Below are 18,961 nucleotides of genomic sequence, written 5' to 3'. Positions count from 1 at the left end.
CTTCATGTCCATGTGCCGGTTCATGCATGAAGTACTCAAACTATGTATTTTTTGGCCTCTACTTAGCTTTTGCTGACAAATGTTACAGATAACACGAGTTGGGTCATCTTTATCGATCTGAAAAAATGCCCAGGCTATGCAAGGCTTAGCACCCATGCGACCTGAAGAGCCACCACGACTTGTGGTGAGAGGCAGAGTTGTGTTTGAGGATGCAGTTGTTGACGTGCTTCCAGTACTACGTCTCTGTCCAGGAAGGCGCAACCTGACCTCGTCGTCACTAGCATCTTCCTCCACCTCCTCTGCTGACCTCATCTCTTGGCTGACTGTGGGTTGACAGTAAGTGGGATCTCCAACCTCATCATCATCACCCTGTGCGATATCACACCCGTCGTCCTCAGAGCCAACCTGTTCCTGCCCTGACAAAAAACTAAAGTTGTCGCTCCAATCAGGTATTTGAGTCTCATCATCGTCTTCCTCATTGTCTCCACCAACAGGAGTTACAGTTTGGGAATGAGGGTCTACATTATGTTCAGAACCTTCTGCGTCTGGTCCTGGATCCGACTCATAAAGATTCTGGGCATCAGTGCAGATCATTTCCTCGTCTGGATTCACAGAAGCGCTGGAGTCGACCTCTGATTCCCAGGCTATAGTATGAGTAAACAGCTCTGCAGACTCAACCATCTGTTCTACCTCATACTCAGACGGGCAGCTGGAGATTTGGGAGCTGTGAGGAAGCAAGTGCGATTGGGGTGACACCTTTGAGGACTGGAGTATTTGTGATGTTGAAGTTGATGTGGAGGAGAGCCCACTTAAAGGAGCACTTGATATCCGTTGAAGCACCTGCTGTTTTTGTGCCTCATCTGGAATTTGTAGCGATTGGCGTGGCCGTAAGAAAGGGATCTTATCACATTGTCCGCTAAAAGAAGTAGACATTTTAGTTTGGCTGGAAGATGGTCTTTCTTCTGCAGATGTTACTGTTGCTTTAACACCTACCCCACGGACACAACCTTTTTTCCCGTTCCCAGCACGCCTATTCCCCTTTCCACCAGCAGCAGGCCTCTTTCCACTCATTTTGGTGTTTAACTAATTCACAACTCTGGAGTTGTTTGCACAAAAAAACAATGGATGGGAACCGAGCAGAGATGAGTGGCCAAACTGTGGTATTAGGCCAAAACTATTGGCTGGGTTGGATGGAGAAAAAAATTATATTCGATTTGCAACCTGATGGACGTCAGTATAGATGGACTAATAGAACAAGTCCCACACACAGCTAGAAGCCCAAATATTTTTTCAGAGGTAGATGCAGAAAAAAAATATATTCAGTTTGCAACCTGATGGAGGTCAGTTTAGATGGACTAATAGAACAAGTCCCACACACAGCTAGAAGCCCAAATATTTTTTCAGAGGTAGATGCAGATAAAAATTATTTTTAATTTGCAACCTGATGGAGGTCAGTATAGATGGACTAATAGAGAAAGTCCCACACACTGCTAGAAGGCCAAATATTTTTTCAGAGCTAGATGCAGAAAAAAATTATATTCAGTTTGAAACCTGATGGTGGTCAGTATAGATGGACTAATAGAACAAGTCCCACACACAGCTAGAAGCCCAAATACTTTTTCAGAGGTAGATGCAGATAAAAATTATTTTTAATTTGCAACCTGATGGAGGTCAGTATAGATGGACTAATAGAGAAAGTCCCACACACTGCTAGAGGGCCAAATATTTTTTCAGAGCTAGATGCAGATAAAAATTATTTTTAATTTGCAACCTGATGGAGGTCAGTATAGATGGACTAATAGAGAAAGTCCCACACACTGCTAGAAGGCCAAATATTTTTTCAGAGCTAGATGCAGAAAAAAATTATATTCAGTTTGCAACCTGATGGAGGTCAGTATAGATGGACTAATAGAACAAGTCCCACACACAGCTAGAAGCCCAAATATTTTTTCAGAGGTAGATGCAGAAAAAAAATATATTCAGTTTGCAACCTGATGGAGGTCAGTTTAGATGGACTAATAGAACAAGTCCCACACACAGCTAGAAGCCCAAATATTTTTTCAGAGGTAGATGCAGATAAAAATTATTTTTAATTTGCAACCTGATGGAGGTCAGTATAGATGGACTAATAGAGAAAGTCCCACACACTGCTAGAAGGCCAAATATTTTTTCAGAGCTAGATGCAGAAAAAAATTATATTCAGTTTGAAACCTGATGGTGGTCAGTATAGATGGACTAATAGAACAAGTCCCACACACAGCTAGAAGCCCAAATACTTTTTCAGAGGTAGATGCAGATAAAAATTATTTTTAATTTGCAACCTGATGGAGGTCAGTATAGATGGACTAATAGAGAAAGTCCCACACACTGCTAGAGGGCCAAATATTTTTTCAGAGCTAGATGCAGATAAAAATTATTTTTAATTTGCAACCTGATGGAGGTCAGTGTAGATGGACTAATAGAGAAAGTCCCACACACTGCTAGAAGGCCAAATATTTTTTCAGAGCTAGATGCAGAAAAAAATTATATTCAGTTTGCAACCTGATGGAGGTCAGTATAGATGGACTAATAGAACAAGTCCCACACACAGCTAGAAGCCCAAATATTTTTTCAGAGGTAGATGCAGATAAAAATTATTTTTAATTTGCAACCTGATGGAGGTCAGTATAGATGGACTAATAGAGAAAGTCCCACACACTGCTAGAAGGCCAAATATTTTTTCAGAGCTAGATGCAGATAAAAATTATTTTTAATTTGCAACCTGATGGAGGTCAGTATAGATGAACTAATAGAGAAAGTCCCACACACTGCTAGAAGACCAACTATTTTTTCAGAGCTAGATGCAGAAAAAAATTATATTCAGTTTGCAACCTGATGGAGGTCTGTATAGATAGATTAATAGAACAAGTCCCACACACAGCTAGAAGCCCAATATTTTTTCAGAGGTAGATGCAGAAAAAATATATATTCAGTTTGCAACCTGATGGAGGTCTGTATAGATGGATTAATAGAAAAAGTCCCACACACAGCTAGAAGCCCAATATTTTTTCAGAGGTAGATGCAGAAAAAAAATATATTCAGTTTGCAACCTGATGGAGGTCAGTATAGATGGACTAATAGAACAAGTCCCACACACAGCTAGAAGGCCAAATATTTTTTCAGAGCTAGATGCAGATAAAAATTATGTTTAATTTGCAACCTGATGGAGGTCAGAATAGATGGACTAATAGAGAAAGTCCCACACACTGCTAGAAGGCCAAATATTTTTTCAGAGCTAGATGCAGAAAAAAATTATATTCAGTTTGCAACCTGATGGAGGTCAGTATAGATGGACTAATAGAACAAGTCCCACACAAAGCTAGAAGCCCAAATATTTTTTCTGAGGTAGATGCAGAAAAAAATTATATTCAGTTTACAATCTGATGGAGGTCTGTATAGATGGATTAATAGAACAAGTCCCACACACAGCTAGAAGCCCAAATATTTTTTCAGAGGTAGATGCAGAAAAAAATTATATTCAGTTTGCAACCTGATGGAGGTCTGTATAGATGGATTAATAGAACAAGTCCCACACACAGCTAGAAGCCCAATATTTTTTCAGAGGTAGATGCAGAAAAAAAATATATTCAGTTTGGAACCTGATGGAGGTCAGTATAGATGGACTAATAGAGAAAGTCCCACACACTGCTAGAAGGCCAAATATTTTTTCAGAGCTAGATGCAGACAAAAAATTATTTTTAATTTGCAACCTGATGGAGGTCAGTATAGATGGACTAATAGAGAAAGTCCCACACACTGCTAGAAGGCCAAATATTTTTTCAGAGCTAGATGCAGATATAAATTATTTTTAATTTGCAACCTGATGGAGGTCAGTATAGATGGACTAATAGAGAAAGTCCCACACACTGCTAGAAGGCCAAATATTTTTTCAGAGCTAGATGCAGAAAAAAATTATATTCAGTTTGCATCCTGATGGAGGTCTGTATAGATGGAATAATAGAACAAGTCCCACACACAGCTAGAAGCCCAAATATTTTTTCAGAGGTAGATACAGATAAAAATTATTTTTAATTTGCAACCTGATGGAGGTCAGTATAGATGGACTAATAGAGAAAGTCCCACACACTGCTAGAAGGCCAAATATTTTTTCAGAGCTAGACGCATATAAAAATTATTTTTAATTTGCAACCTGATGGAGGTCAGTATAGATGGACTAATAGAGAAAGTCCCACACACTGCTAGAAGGCCAAATATTTTTTCAGAGATAGATGCAGATAAAAATTATATTCAATTTGCAACCTGATGGAGGTCAGTATAGATGGACTAATAGAACAAGTCCCACACACAGCTAGAAGCCCAAATATTTTTTCAGAGGTACTGTAGATGCAGATAAAAATTATTTTTAATTTGCAACCTGATGGAGGTCAGTATAGATGGACTAATACAACAAGTCCCACAAACAGCTAGAAGCCCAATATTTTTTCAGAGGTAGATGCAGAAAAAAATATATTCAGTTTGCAACCTGATGGAGGTCAGTATAGATGGAGTAATAGAACAAGTCCCACGCACAGCTAGAAGCCCAAATATTTTTTCAGAGGTAGATGCAGATAAAAATTATTTTTAATTTGCAACCTGATGGAGGTCAGTATAGATGGACTAATAGAGAAAGTCCCACACACTGCTAGAAGGCCAAATATTTTTTCAGAGCTAGATGCAGATAAAAATTATTTTTAATTTGCAACCTGATGGAGGTCAGTATAGATGGACTAATAGAGAAAGTCCCACACACTGCTAGAAGGCCAAATATTTTTTCAGAGCTAGATGCAGATAAAAATTATATTCAATTTGCAACCTGATGGAGGTCAGTATAGATGGACTAATAGAACAAGTCCCACACACAGCTAGAAGCCCAAATATTTTTTCAGAGGTACTGTAGATGCAGATAAAAATTATTTTTAATTTGCAACCTGATGGAGGTCAGTATAGATGGACTAATACAACAAGTCCCACACACAGCTAGAAGCCCAATATTTTTTCAGAGGTAGATGCAGAAAAAAATATATTCAGTTTGCAACCTGATGGAAGTCAGTATAGATGGAGTAATAGAACAAGTCCCACACACAGCTAGAAGCCCAAATATTTTTTCAGAGGTAGATGCAGATAAAAATTATTTTTAATTTGCAACCTGATGGAGGTCAGTATTGATGGACTAATAGAGAAAGTCCCACACACTGCTAGAAGGCCAAATATTTTTTCAGAGCTAGATGCAGATAAAAATTATTTTTAATTTGCAACCTGATGGAGGTCAGTGTAGATGGACTAATAGAGAAAGTCCCATACACTGCTAGAAGGCCAAATATTTTTTCAGAGCTAGATGCAGATAAAAATTATATTCAATTTGCAACCTGATGGAGGTCAGTATAGATGGACTAATAGAACAAGTCCCACACACAGCTAGAAGCCCAAATATTTTTTCAGAGGTATTGTAGATGCAGATAAAAATTATTTTTAATTTGCAACCTGATGGAGGTCAGTATAGATGGACTAATACAACAAGTCCCACACACAGCTGGAAGCCCAATATTTTTTCAGAGGTAGATGCAGAAAAAAATATATTCAGTTTGCAATCTGATGGAGGTCAGTATAGATGGAGTAATAGAACAAGTCCCACACACAGCTAGAAGCCCAAATATTTTTTCAGAGGTAGATGCAGATAAAAATTATTTTTAATTTGCAACCTGATGGAGGTCAGTATAGATGGACTAATAGAGAAAGTCCCACACACTGCTAGAAGGCCAAATATTTTTTTCAGAGCTAGATGCAGATAAAAATTATTTTTAATTTGCAACCTGATGGAGGTCAGTGTAGATGGACTAATAGAGAAAGTCCCATACACTGCTAGAAGGTCAAATATTTTTTCAGAGCTAGATGCAGATAAAAATTATATTCAATTTGCAACCTGATGGAGGTCAGTATAGATGGACTAATAGAACAAGTCCCACACACAGCTAGAAGCCCAAATATTTTTTCAGAGGTACTGTAGATGCAGATAAAAATTATTTTTAATTTGCAACCTGATGGAGGTCAGTATAGATGGACTAATACAACAAGTCCCACACACAGCTAGAAGCCCAATATTTTTTCAGAGGTAGATGCAGAAAAAAATATATTCAGTTTGCAATCTGATGGAGGTCAGTATAGATGGAGTAATAGAACAAGTCCCACACACAGCTAGAAGCCCAAATATTTTTTCAGAGGTAGATGCAGATAAAAATTATTTTTAATTTGCAACCTGATGGAGGTCAGTATAGATGGACTAATAGAGAAAGTCCCACACACTGCTAGAAGGCCAAATATTTTTTCAGAGGTAGATGCAGATAAAAATTATTTTTAATTTGCAACCTGATGGAGGTCAGTATAGATGGACTAATAGAGAAAGTCCCACAAACTGCTAGAAGGCCAAATATTTTTTCAGAGCTAGATGCAGATAAAAATTATATTCAATTTGCAACCTGATGAAGGTCAGTATAGATGGAATAATAGAACAAGTCCCACACACAGCTAGAAGCCCAAATATTTTTTCAGAGGTATTGTAGATGCAGATAAAAATTATTTTTAATTTGCAACCTGATGGAGGTCAGTATAGATGGACTAATAGAGAAAGTCCCACACACTGCTAGAAGGACAAATATTTTTTCAGAGCTAGATGCAGAAACAAATTATATTCAGTTTGCAACCTGATGGAGGTCAGTATAGATGGACTAATAGAGAAAGTCCCACACACTGCTAGAATTCCACATATTTTTTCAGAGGTAGATGCAGAAAAAAATATATTCAGCTTGCAACCTGATGGAGGTCTGTATAGATGGATTAATAGAACAAGTCCCACACACAGCTAGAAGCCCAATATTTTTTCTGAGGTAGATGCAGAAAAAAATATATTCAGTTTGCAACCTGATGGAGGTCAGTATAGATGGACTAATACAACCAGTCCCACACACAGCTAGAAGCCCAATATTTTTTCAGAGGTAGATGCAGAAAAAAATATATTCAGTTTGCAACCTGATGGAGGTCTGTATAGATGGATTAATAGAACAAGTCCCACACACAGCTAGAAGCCCAAATATTTTTTCAGAGGTAGATGCAGAAAATTTTTTTATTCAGTTTGCAACCTGATGGAGGTCAGTATAGATGGAGTAATAGAACAAGTCCCACACACTGCTACAAGCCCAATATTTTTTCAGAGGTAGATGCAGAAAAAAAATATATTCAGTTTGCAACCTGATGGAGGTCAGTATAGATGGACTAATAGAGAAAGTCCCACACACTGCTAGAAGGCCAAATATTTTTTCAGAGCTAGATGCAGACAAAAAATTATTTTGAATTTGCAACCTGATGGAGGTCAGTATAGGTGGACTAATAGAACAAGTCCCACACACTGCTAGAAGGCCAAATATTTTTTCAGAGCTAGATGCAGAAAAAAATTATATTCAGTTTGCAACCTGATGGAGGTCTGTATAGATGGAATAATAGAACAAGTCCCACACACAGCTAGAAGCCCAAATATTTTTTTCAGAGGTAGATGCAGATAAAAATTATTTTTAATTTGCAACCTGATGGAGGTCAGTATAGATGAACTAATAGAGAAAGTCCCACACACTGCTAGAAGGCCAAATATTTTTTCAGAGCTAGACGCATATAAAAATTATTTTTAATTTGCAACCTGATGGAGGTCAGTATAGATGGACTAATAGAGAAAGTCCCACACACTGCTAGAAGGCCAAATATTTTTTCAGAGCTAGATGCAGATAAAAATTATATTCAATTTGCAACCTGATGGAGGTCAGTATAGATGGACTAATAGAACAAGTCCCACACACAGCTAGAAGCCCAAATATTTTTTCAGAGGTACTGTAGATGCAGATAAAAATTATTTTTAATTTGCAACCTGATGGAGGTCAGTATAGATGGACTAATACAACAAGTCCCACAAACAGCTAGAAGCCCAATATTTTTTCAGAGGTAGATGCAGAAAAAAATATATTCAGTTTGCAACCTGATGGAGGTCAGTATAGATGGAGTAATAGAACAAGTCCCACACACAGCTAGAAGCCCAAATATTTTTTCAGAGGTAGATGCAGATAAAAATTATTTTTAATTTGCAACCTGATGGAGGTCAGTATAGATGGACTAATAGAGAAAGTCCCACACACTGCTAGAAGGCCAAATATTTTTTCAGAGCTAGATGCAGATAAAAATTATTTTTAATTTGCAACCTGATGGAGGTCAGTATAGATGGACTAATAGAGAAAGTCCCACACACTGCTAGAAGGCCAAATATTTTTTCAGAGCTAGATGCAGATAAAAATTATATTCAATTTGCAACCTGATGGAGGTCAGTATAGATGGACTAATAGAACAAGTCCCACACACAACTAGAAGCCCAAATATTTTTTCAGAGGTACTGTAGATGCAGATAAAAATTATTTTTAATTTGCAACCTGATGGAGGTCAGTATAGATGGACTAATACAACAAGTCCCACAAACAGCTAGAAGCCCAATATTTTTTCAGAGGTAGATGCAGAAAAAAATATATTCAGTTTGCAACCTGATGGAGGTCAGTATAGATGGAGTAATAGAACAAGTCCCACACACAGCTAGAAGCCCAAATATTTTTTCAGAGGTAGATGCAGATAAAAATTATTTTTAATTTGCAACCTGATGGAGGTCAGTATAGATGGACTAATAGAGAAAGTCCCACACACTGCTAGAAGGCCAAATATTTTTTCAGAGCTAGATGCAGATAAAAATTATTTTTAATTTGCAACCTGATGGAGGTCAGTATAGATGGACTAATAGAGAAAGTCCCACACACTGCTAGAAGGCCAAATATTTTTTCAGAGCTAGATGCAGATAAAAATTATATTCAATTTGCAACCTGATGGAGGTCAGTATAGATGGACTAATAGAACAAGTCCCACACACAGCTAGAAGCCCAAATATTTTTTCAGAGGTACTGTAGATGCAGATAAAAATTATTTTTAATTTGCAACCTGATGGAGGTCAGTATAGATGGACTAATACAAAAAGTCCCACACACAGCTAGAAGCACAATATTTTTTCAGAGGTAGATGTAGAAAAAAATATATTCAGTTTGCAATCTGATGGAGGTCAGTATAGATGGAGTAATAGAACAAGTCCCACACACAGCTAGAAGCCCAAATATTTTTTCAGAGGTAGATGCAGATAAAAATTATTTTTAATTTGCAACCTGATGGAGGTCAGTATAGATGGACTAATAGAGAAAGTCCCACACACTGCTAGAAGGCCAAATATTTTTTCAGAGCTAGATGCAGATAAAAAATATTTTTAATTTGCAACCTGATGGAGGTCAGTATAGATGGACTAATAGAGAAAGTCCCACACACTGCTAGAAGGCCAAATATTTTTTCAGAGCTAGATGCAGATAAAAATTATATTCAATTTGCAACCTGATGGAGGTCAGTATAGATGGACTAATAGAACAAGTCCCACACACAGCTAGAACCCAAATATTTTTTCAGAGGTATTGTAGATGCAGATAAAAATTATTTTTAATTTGCAACCTGATGGAGGTCAGTATAGATGGACTAATAGAGAAAGTCGCACACACTGCTAGAAGGCCAAATATTTTTTCAGAGCTAGATGCAGAAAAAAATTATATTCAGTTTGCAACCTGATGGAGGTCAGTATAGATGGACTAATAGAGAAAGTCCCACACACTGCTAGAAGGCCACATATTTTTTCAGAGGTAGATGCAGAAAAAAATATATTCAGCTTGCAACCTGATGGAGGTCTGTATAGATGGATTAATAGAACAAGTCCCACACACAGCTAGAAGCCCAATATTTTTTCAGAGGTAGATGCAGAAAAAAATATATTCAGTTTGCAACCTGATGGAGGTCAGTATAGATGGAATAATACAACAAGTCCCACACACAGCTAGAAGCCCAATATTTTTTCAGAGGTAGATGCAGAAAAAAATATATTCAGTTTGCAACCTGATGGAGGTCTGTATAGATGGATTAATAGAACAAGTCCCACACACAGCTAGAAGCCCAATATTTTTTCAGAGGTAGATGCATAAAAAAATATATTCAGTTTGCAACCTGATGGAGGTCAGTATAGATGGACTAATACAACTAGTCAAACACACAGCTAGAAGCCCAATATTTTTTCAGAGGTAGATGCAGAAAAAAATATATTCAGTTTGCAACCTGATGGAGGTCTGTATAGATGGATTAATAGAACAAGTCCCACACACAGCTAGAAGCCCAATATTTTTTCAGAGGTAGATGCAGAAAAAAATATATTCAGTTTGCAACCTGATGGAGGTCAGTACATATGGACTAATACAACAAGTCCCACACACAGCTAGAAGCCCAATATTTTTTCAGAGCTAGATGCAGAAAAAAATTGTATTCAATTTGCAACCTGATGGAGGTCAGTATAGATGGACTAATAGAATGATGCTATGCCCAAAAGATTTTACTTCACTAGGTGCAGTAAAAAAATTGGTATTCTATACACAGGTGGTATATCTTGCAACACAGATAGGCTACTCCACTGACTAACACACTCTGCAATAGGCCAAAAAGGATTAGCTTTGCTAGATTCAGCCAAATGCTGTGAAAAAAACTTGCACAGCACTGGCACAGACCTGCCTGGCAAAAACTGATAGGAACTGATGTAACCTAGTCCTGAAAAGGACTCCAATTACAATTAGTCTTTACTCCCACAATCTATCTATTTAAGAGCACAGACCTGCCTGATAAAAGTCGTAGGAAATGCTGTAACCTAGTCCTTAAAAGGACTGCAATCACAACTATTCCCTACTCCCAAGTTATCTGTAGATTTGTGCGAAAATTGGCTTGAAATTAACAAGGTATAGCGCACACAGCAACAGCGGTGCCGTCTAACACGCAGCTGCAGCAGGGAGAAAATGGTGGCGACGGGGAAAATGGCTTGGTCTTATAGGGCAAGGACATGTGACATACACTGCCAATGACACATGCCCTTGCTTGTGTGAAAAAAAGCACTTCGCTCCGTGTGTGCGCTGCTGATAGGCTGACAGATTGCACCTCCCCACTGTAAATGCGGGAAAGAGAAAAAAAAAATGGAGATCTTCATTGTTCCTGCAGAGATCCATCCCCTGCCCCTCCCCCTACCCCGCTGTACACTCAAACTGCGTATTAACATTAATTTTCATCATTGCTGAGAAAAAATCCAGTTATGATTTTGGTGCACGAACAGTTATCGAACATAATCTCGAACAGCCGAATTTTTCTCAAATTGTTTGTGTACGCCGAACGGCTCGAACACCGCCCAAAACAGCTCGAATTTGAGATTGGCGAACAGTTCGAGTAGAACAACGCTCATCTCTAGTTACCACCTCCAAAGAAAATGATGACCTGCCAATCACGCTGGCTGTTGCGGGTAAAGAGGTGGCAGGTCTGCGCCCCAAAACAGGTGTGACTGCTGTCCCCCCAGTCACAGAGGATGAAGAGGCCGCGGATGCACAAGATATGGCAGACGGCGGTGGGCCCAGCCGGTAGGCCGCATTGTAGCACACTGAGCTTCCCACTGCAACTTATGCTTCATGTCCATGTGCCGGTTCATGCATGAAGTACTCAAACTATGTATTTTTTGGCCTCTACTTAGCTTTTGCTGACAAATGTTACAGATAACACGAGTTGGGTCATCTTTATCGATCTGAAAAAATGCCCAGGCTATGCAAGGCTTAGCACCCATGCGACCTGAAGAGCCACCACGACTTGTGGTGAGAGGCAGAGTTGTGTTTGAGGATGCAGTTGTTGACGTGCTTCCAGTACTACGTCTCTGTCCAGGAAGGCGCAACCTGACCTCGTCGTCACTAGCATCTTCCTCCACCTCCTCTGCTGACCTCATCTCTTGGCTGACTGTGGGTTGACAGTAAGTGGGATCTCCAACCTCATCATCATCACCCTGTGCGATATCACACCCGTCGTCCTCAGAGCCAACCTGTTCCTGCCCTGACAAAAAACTAAAGTTGTCGCTCCAATCAGGTATTTGAGTCTCATCATCGTCTTCCTCATTGTCTCCACCAACAGGAGTTACAGTTTGGGAATGAGGGTCTACATTATGGTCAGAACCTTCTGCGTCTGGTCCTGGATCCGACTCATAAAGATTCTGGGCATCAGTGCAGATCATTTCCTCGTCTGGATTCACAGAAGCGCTGGAGTCGACCTCTGATTCCCAGGCTATAGTATGAGTAAACAGCTCTGCAGACTCAACCATCTGTTCTACCTCATACTCAGACGGGCAGCTGGAGATTTGGGAGCTGTGAGGAAGCAAGTGCGATTGGGGTGACACCTTTGAGGACTGGAGTATTTGTGATGTTGAAGTTGATGTGGAGGAGAGCCCACTTAAAGGAGCACTTGATATCCGTTGAAGCACCTGCTGTTTTTGTGCCTCATCTGGAATTTGTAGCGATTGGCGTGGCCGTAAGAAAGGGATCTTATCACATTGTCCGCTAAAAGAAGTAGACATTTTAGTTTGGCTGGAAGATGGTCTTTCTTCTGCAGATGTTACTGTTGCTTTAACACCTACCCCACGGACACAACCTTTTTTCCCGTTCCCAGCACGCCTATTCCCCTTTCCACCAGCAGCAGGCCTCTTTCCACTCATTTTGGTGTTTAACTAATTCACAACTCTGGAGTTGTTTGCACAAAAAAACAATGGATGGGAACCGAGCAGAGATGAGTGGCCAAACTGTGGTATTAGGCCAAAACTATTGGCTGGGTTAGATGGAGAAAAAAATTATATTCGATTTGCAACCTGATGGACGTCAGTATAGATGGACTAATAGAACAAGTCCCACACACAGCTAGAAGCCCAAATATTTTTTCAGAGGTAGATGCAGAAAAAAAATATATTCAGTTTGCAACCTGATGGAGGTCAGTTTAGATGGACTAATAGAGAAAGTCCCACACACTGCTAGAAGGCCAAATATTTTTTCAGAGCTAGATGCAGATAAAAATTATTTTTAATTTGCAATCTGATGGAGGTCAGTATAGATGGACTAATAGAGAAAGTCCCACACACTGCTAGAAGGCCAAATATTTTTTCAGAGCTAGATTCAGAAAAAAATTATATTCAGTTTGAAACCTGATGGTGGTCAGTATAGATGGACTAATAGAACAAGTCCCACACACAGCTAGAAGCCCAAATATTTTTTCAGAGGTAGATGCAGATAAAAATTATTTTTAATTTGCAACCTGATGGAGGTCAGTATAGATGGACTAATAGAGAAAGTCCCACACACTGCTAGAGGGCCAAATATTTTTTCAGAGCTAGATGCAGATAAAAATTATTTTTAATTTGCAACCTGATGGAGGTCAGTATAGATGGACTAATAGAGAAAGTCCCACACACTGCTAGAAGGCCAAATATTTTTTCAGAGCTAGATGCAGAAAAAAATTATATTCAGTTTGCAACCTGATGGAGGTCAGTATAGATGGACTAATAGAACAAGTCCCACACACAGCTAGAAGCCCAAATATTTTTTCAGAGGTAGATGCAGATAAAAATTATTTTTAATTTGCAACCTGATGGAGGTCAGTATAGATGGACTAATAGAGAAAGTCCCACACACTGCTAGAAGGCCAAATATTTTTTCAGAGCTAGATGCAGATAAAAATTATTTTTAATTTGCAACCTGATGGAGGTCAGTATAGATGAACTAATAGAGAAAGTCCCACACACTGCTAGAAGGCCAACTATTTTTTCAGAGCTAGATGCAGAAAAAAATTATATTCAGTTTGCAACCTGATGGAGGTCTGTATAGATAGATTAATAGAACAAGTCCCACACACAGCTAGAAGCCCAATATTTTTTCAGAGGTAGATGCAGAAAAAATATATATTCAGTTTGCAACCTGATGGAGGTCTGTATAGATGGATTAATAGAAAAAGTCCCACACACAGCTAGAAGCCCAATATTTTTTCAGAGGTAGATGCAGAAAAAAAAAATATTCAGTTTGCAACCTGATGGAGGTCAGTATAGATGGACTAATAGAACAAGTCCCACACACAGCTAGAAGGCCAAATATTTTTTCAGAGCTAGATGCAGATAAAAATTATGTTTAATTTGCAACCTGATGGAGGTCAGAATAGATGGACTAATAGAGAAAGTCCCACACACTGCTAGAAGGCCAAATATTTTTTCAGAGCTAGATGCAGAAAAAAATTATATTCAGTTTGCAACCTGATGGAGGTCAGTATAGATGGACTAATAGAACAAGTCCCACACAAAGCTAGAAGCCCAAATATTTTTTCTGAGGTAGATGCAGAAAAAAATTATATTCAGTTTACAACCTGATGGAGGTCTGTATAGATGGATTAATAGAACAAGTCCCACACACAGCTAGAAGCCCAAATATTTTTTCAGAGGTAGATGCAGAAAAAAATTATATTCAGTTTGCAACCTGATGGAGGTCTGTATAGATGGATTAATAGAACAAGTCCCACACACAGCTAGAAGCCCAATATTTTTTCAGAGGTAGATGCAGAAAAGAAATATATTCAGTTTGGAACCTGATGGAGGTCAGTATAGATGGACTAATAGAGAAAGTCCCACACACTGCTAGAAGGCCAAATATTTTTTCAGAGCTAGATGCAGACAAAAAATTATTTTTAATTTGCAACCTGATGGAGGTCAGTATAGATGGACTAATAGAGAAAGTCCCACACACTGCTAGAAGGCCAAATATTTTTTCAGAGCTAGATGCAGATATAAATTATTTTTAATTTGCAACCTGATGGAGGTCAGTATAGATGGACTAATAGAGAAAGTCCCACACACTGCTAGAAGGCCAAATATTTTTTCAGAGCTAGATGCAGAAAAAAATTATATTCAGTTTGCAACCTTATGGAGGTCAGTATAGATGGACTAATAGAACAAGTCCCACACACAGCTAGAAGCCCAAATATTTTTTCAGAGGTAGATGCAGAAATAAAATAAATTCAGTATGCAACTGGATGGAGGTCTGTATAGATGGATTAATAGAACAAGTCCCACACACAGCTAGAAGCCCAAATATTTTTTCAGAGGTAGATGCAGAAAAAAATTATATTCAGTTTGCAACCTGATGGAGGTCTGTATAGATAGATTAATAGAACAAGTCCCACACACAGCTAGAAGCCCAATATTTTTTCAGAGGTAGATGCAGAAAAAAAATATATTCAGTTTGGAACCTGATGGAGGTCAGTATAGATGGACTAATAGAGAAAGTCCCACACACTGCTAGAAGGCCAAATATTTTTTCAGAGCTAGATGCAGACAAAAAATTATTTTTAATTTGCAAACTGATGGAGGTCAGTATAGATGGACTAATAGAGAAAGTCCCACACACTGCTAGAAGGCCAAATATTTTTTCAGAACTAGATGCAGATATAAATTATTTTTAATTTGCAACCTGATGGAGGTCAGTATAGATGGACTAATAGAGAAAGTCCCACACACTGCTAGAAGGCCAAATATTTTTTCAGAGCTAGATGCAGAAAAAAATTAAATTCAGTTTGCAACCTGATGGAGGTCAGTATAGATGGACTAATAGAACAAGTCCCACACACAGCTAGAAGCCCAAATATTTTTTCAGAGGTAGATGCAGAAAAATATTATATTCAGTTTGCAACCTGATGGAGGTCTGTATAGATGGATTAATAGAACAAGTCCCACACACAGCTAGAAGCCCAATATTTTTTCAGAGGTAGATTCAGAAAAAAAATATATTCAGTTTGCAACCTGATGGAGGTCAGTATAGATGGACTAATAGAGAAAGTCCCACACACTGCTAGAAGGCCAAATATTTTTTCAGAGCTAGATGCAGACAAAAAATTATTTTGAATTTGCAACCTGATGGAGGTCAGTATAGATGGACTAATAGAGAAAGTCCCACACACTGCTAGAAGGCCAAATATTTTTTCAGAGCTAGATGCAGACAAAAAATTATTTTTAATTTGCAACCTGATGGAGGTCAGTATAGATGGACTAATAGAGACAGTCCCACACACTGCTAGAAGGCCAAATATTTTTTTAGAGCTAGATGCAGATAAAAATTATTTTTAATTTGCAACCTGATGGAGGTCAGTATAGATGGACTAATAGAGAAAGTCGCACACACTGCTAGAAGGCCAAATATTTTTTCAGAGCTAGATGCAGACAAAAAATTATTTTGAATTTGCAGCGTGATGGAGGTCAGTATAGATGGACTAATAGAACAAGTCCCACACACTGCTAGAAGGCCAAATATTTTTTCAGAGCTAGATGCAGAAAAAAATGATATTCAATTTGCAACCTGATGGAGGTCAGTATAGATGGACTAATAGAATGATGCTATGCCCAGAAGATTTTACTTCATTAGGTGCAGTAAAAAAATTGGTATTCTATACACAGGTGGTATATCTTGCAACACAGATAGGCTACTCCACTGACTAACACACTCTGCAATAGGCCAAAAAGGATTAGCTTTGCTAGATTCAGCCAAATGCTGTGAAAAAAACTTGCACAGCACTGGCACAGACCTGCCTGGCAAAAACTGATAGGAACTGATGTAACCTAGTCCTGAAAAGGACTGCAATTACAATTAGTCTTTACTCCCACAATCTATCTATTTAAGAGCACAGACCTGCCTGATAAAAGTCGTAGGAAATGCTGTAACCTAGTCCTTAAAAGGACTGCAATCACAACTATTCCCTACTCCCAAGCTATCTGTAGATTTGTGCGAAAATTGGCTTGAAATTAACAAGGTATAGCGCACACAGCAACAGCGGTGCCGTCTAACACGCAGCTGCAGCAGTGAGAAAATGGTGGCGACGGGGAAAATGGCTTGGTCTTATAGGGCAAGGACATGTGACATACACTGCCAATGACACATGCCCTTGCTTGTGTGAAAAAAAGCACTTCGCTCCGTGTGTGCGCTGCTGATAGGCTGACAGATTGCACCTCCCCACTGTAAATGCGGGAAAGAGAAAAAACAATGGAGATCTTCATTATTTCTGCAGAGATCCATCCCCTGCCCCTCCCCCCGCCCCGCTGTACACTCAAACAGCGTATTAACATTAATTTTCATCATCACTGAGAAAAAATCCAGTTATGATTTTGGTGCACGAACAGTTATCGAACATAACCTCGAACAGCCGAATTTTTCTCAAATCGTTCGTGTTCGCCGAACGGCTCGAACACCGCCCAAAACAGCTCGAATTTGAGATTGGCGAACAGTTCGAGTCGAACAACGCTCATCTCTACTCGGTAGCTGGGCCTTTCGGTGCTAGGGATGTCACGGTGACAGTGACCCAGTCCGTGGCCCCGGGCGGTCAAATTAAAGGAAAAGTAAAAGGGGAATAAAGTTTTTGGAGATAATGTTTGTGACACAACTTGTGGTATGCGGCTATATGGGGCCGCCGCAGCGGTGCAGATCCTCTGGAGCTGATGGTGACGCAGCTGAGTTGATTCAGCTCTCCGCAGGCAGAGCTAAGCTCCAGGGCAGTAGATGGTGATTTTATGAGGTAGATGTTGTTGGTGAGGTGTAATGCAGGTGATTGCGCAGCAAGTATTCAATGACACAGGTTTTACTCACAGTAGTTCCTCAGGTTAGAGACATCGGTGTGCATCTGCCCACGTCGTCCTGTGTCCTCCGGGGTAGTGATCCAGCAAACTCTCAGGTATCTCAGGAGCACTTGGACGGGACCCCATTCTATGTGCCTTTCCAGGTCGTCTCACTGCACTGGCTCTCACCCTCCTCCCCTGTGCCTCACAATCAGTGTCCAAAGTCAGTGGCCTCGGGCCTTGTCGGGCGACTGGCAGTCCCCTGGACTCTATATGGCCACCTTTTCAGCGATATAATTGTGGCTTTTGGCTGCAACACCTTGAAAATGCTGCAGCCTCCGGTTGGCTAGCTGAGCCTGGTTGTTCTCCACTAGTTTGGGGCCGGTCCCCTTCTGCGGCCTGATCCCTCCACGTCAGTGTGAATTTGGGCGCGCGGGTGGCCTCTGCACTCGCCATGCTCCTGGGATCCCCTCTGTCTCTGGAGCCTTTTACCTCTGCTCCCGTCTTCTCTCACTCTCTTCCTGGGCCTCACTCACTAGGCTCCACTCCTCTCTCTCCAATGAACTCCTGCTCCAAGCACTGGAGCCAGGAGGAAGGACCCCTCTGCACTGCTCTCCTGAGCAGGACTGGACTCTGAACACCTTCTAGATGGTTCCCCTCCTTCTTATACTCCTACCCTCTGTGCTCCACTGATCTACTTCCTCCACCCACCTCCTCTACCTAGTTCCACCTTCCAGCTAGGTAATAAGGGACAGTACTCTCCCTTAGAAGCAATCTCGCCTTTCCCTACTGAAATGGAGTGTATTGGATGTGGGTGTGTGGGTCCCGGGTAGTACTCCGTCCTTACCTGAGAGTGGGGTACCACACCTCTGGGTGAGATGCAGTACCTCTGTGGCAACTGGACCCACAGGGGTGCCACATTCCCTCTGTTTACCCCTATAGGGCCTCCCACCCCATCTCGCTAGCGAAGACCTTGAGGTAAATCCTTCAGAAATCTGACACACACACAGGCCATAAGTATAAAATACACTCTTTATATAACATATGCAAAAAATGTAATCACTTTTAGCAACTTGCCTCAATGTTTTCTTGAGGGGGACAGGTCTGATGGTGCAACCTGGCTGACAGAAAGAAGAGCGTGACAAGAAGGAGGAAGGGCACAACCTGAGGCTTGAGCTGATTGCTGTTCATCTAACCTCTGAAAAATGAGCAGATGATGCCCAATTTAGTTACATACATAGTTCTTTTTTATTCTGTAGTATGTTCCTTAGCCTTTGGAGTGCTGTGGATTACGTTACTAGGGGACACAACAGAAACAGTTGATAATAACAGATT

The sequence above is a fragment of the Phyllobates terribilis genome, unplaced genomic scaffold (genome assembly GCF_046119375.1).
Source record: "Phyllobates terribilis strain yellow unplaced genomic scaffold, ASM4611937v1 Scaffold_12__6_contigs__length_324123572, whole genome shotgun sequence".
Lineage (NCBI taxonomy): Eukaryota > Metazoa > Chordata > Amphibia > Anura > Dendrobatidae > Phyllobates > Phyllobates terribilis.
This window is presented reverse-complemented; position numbering follows the sequence as displayed.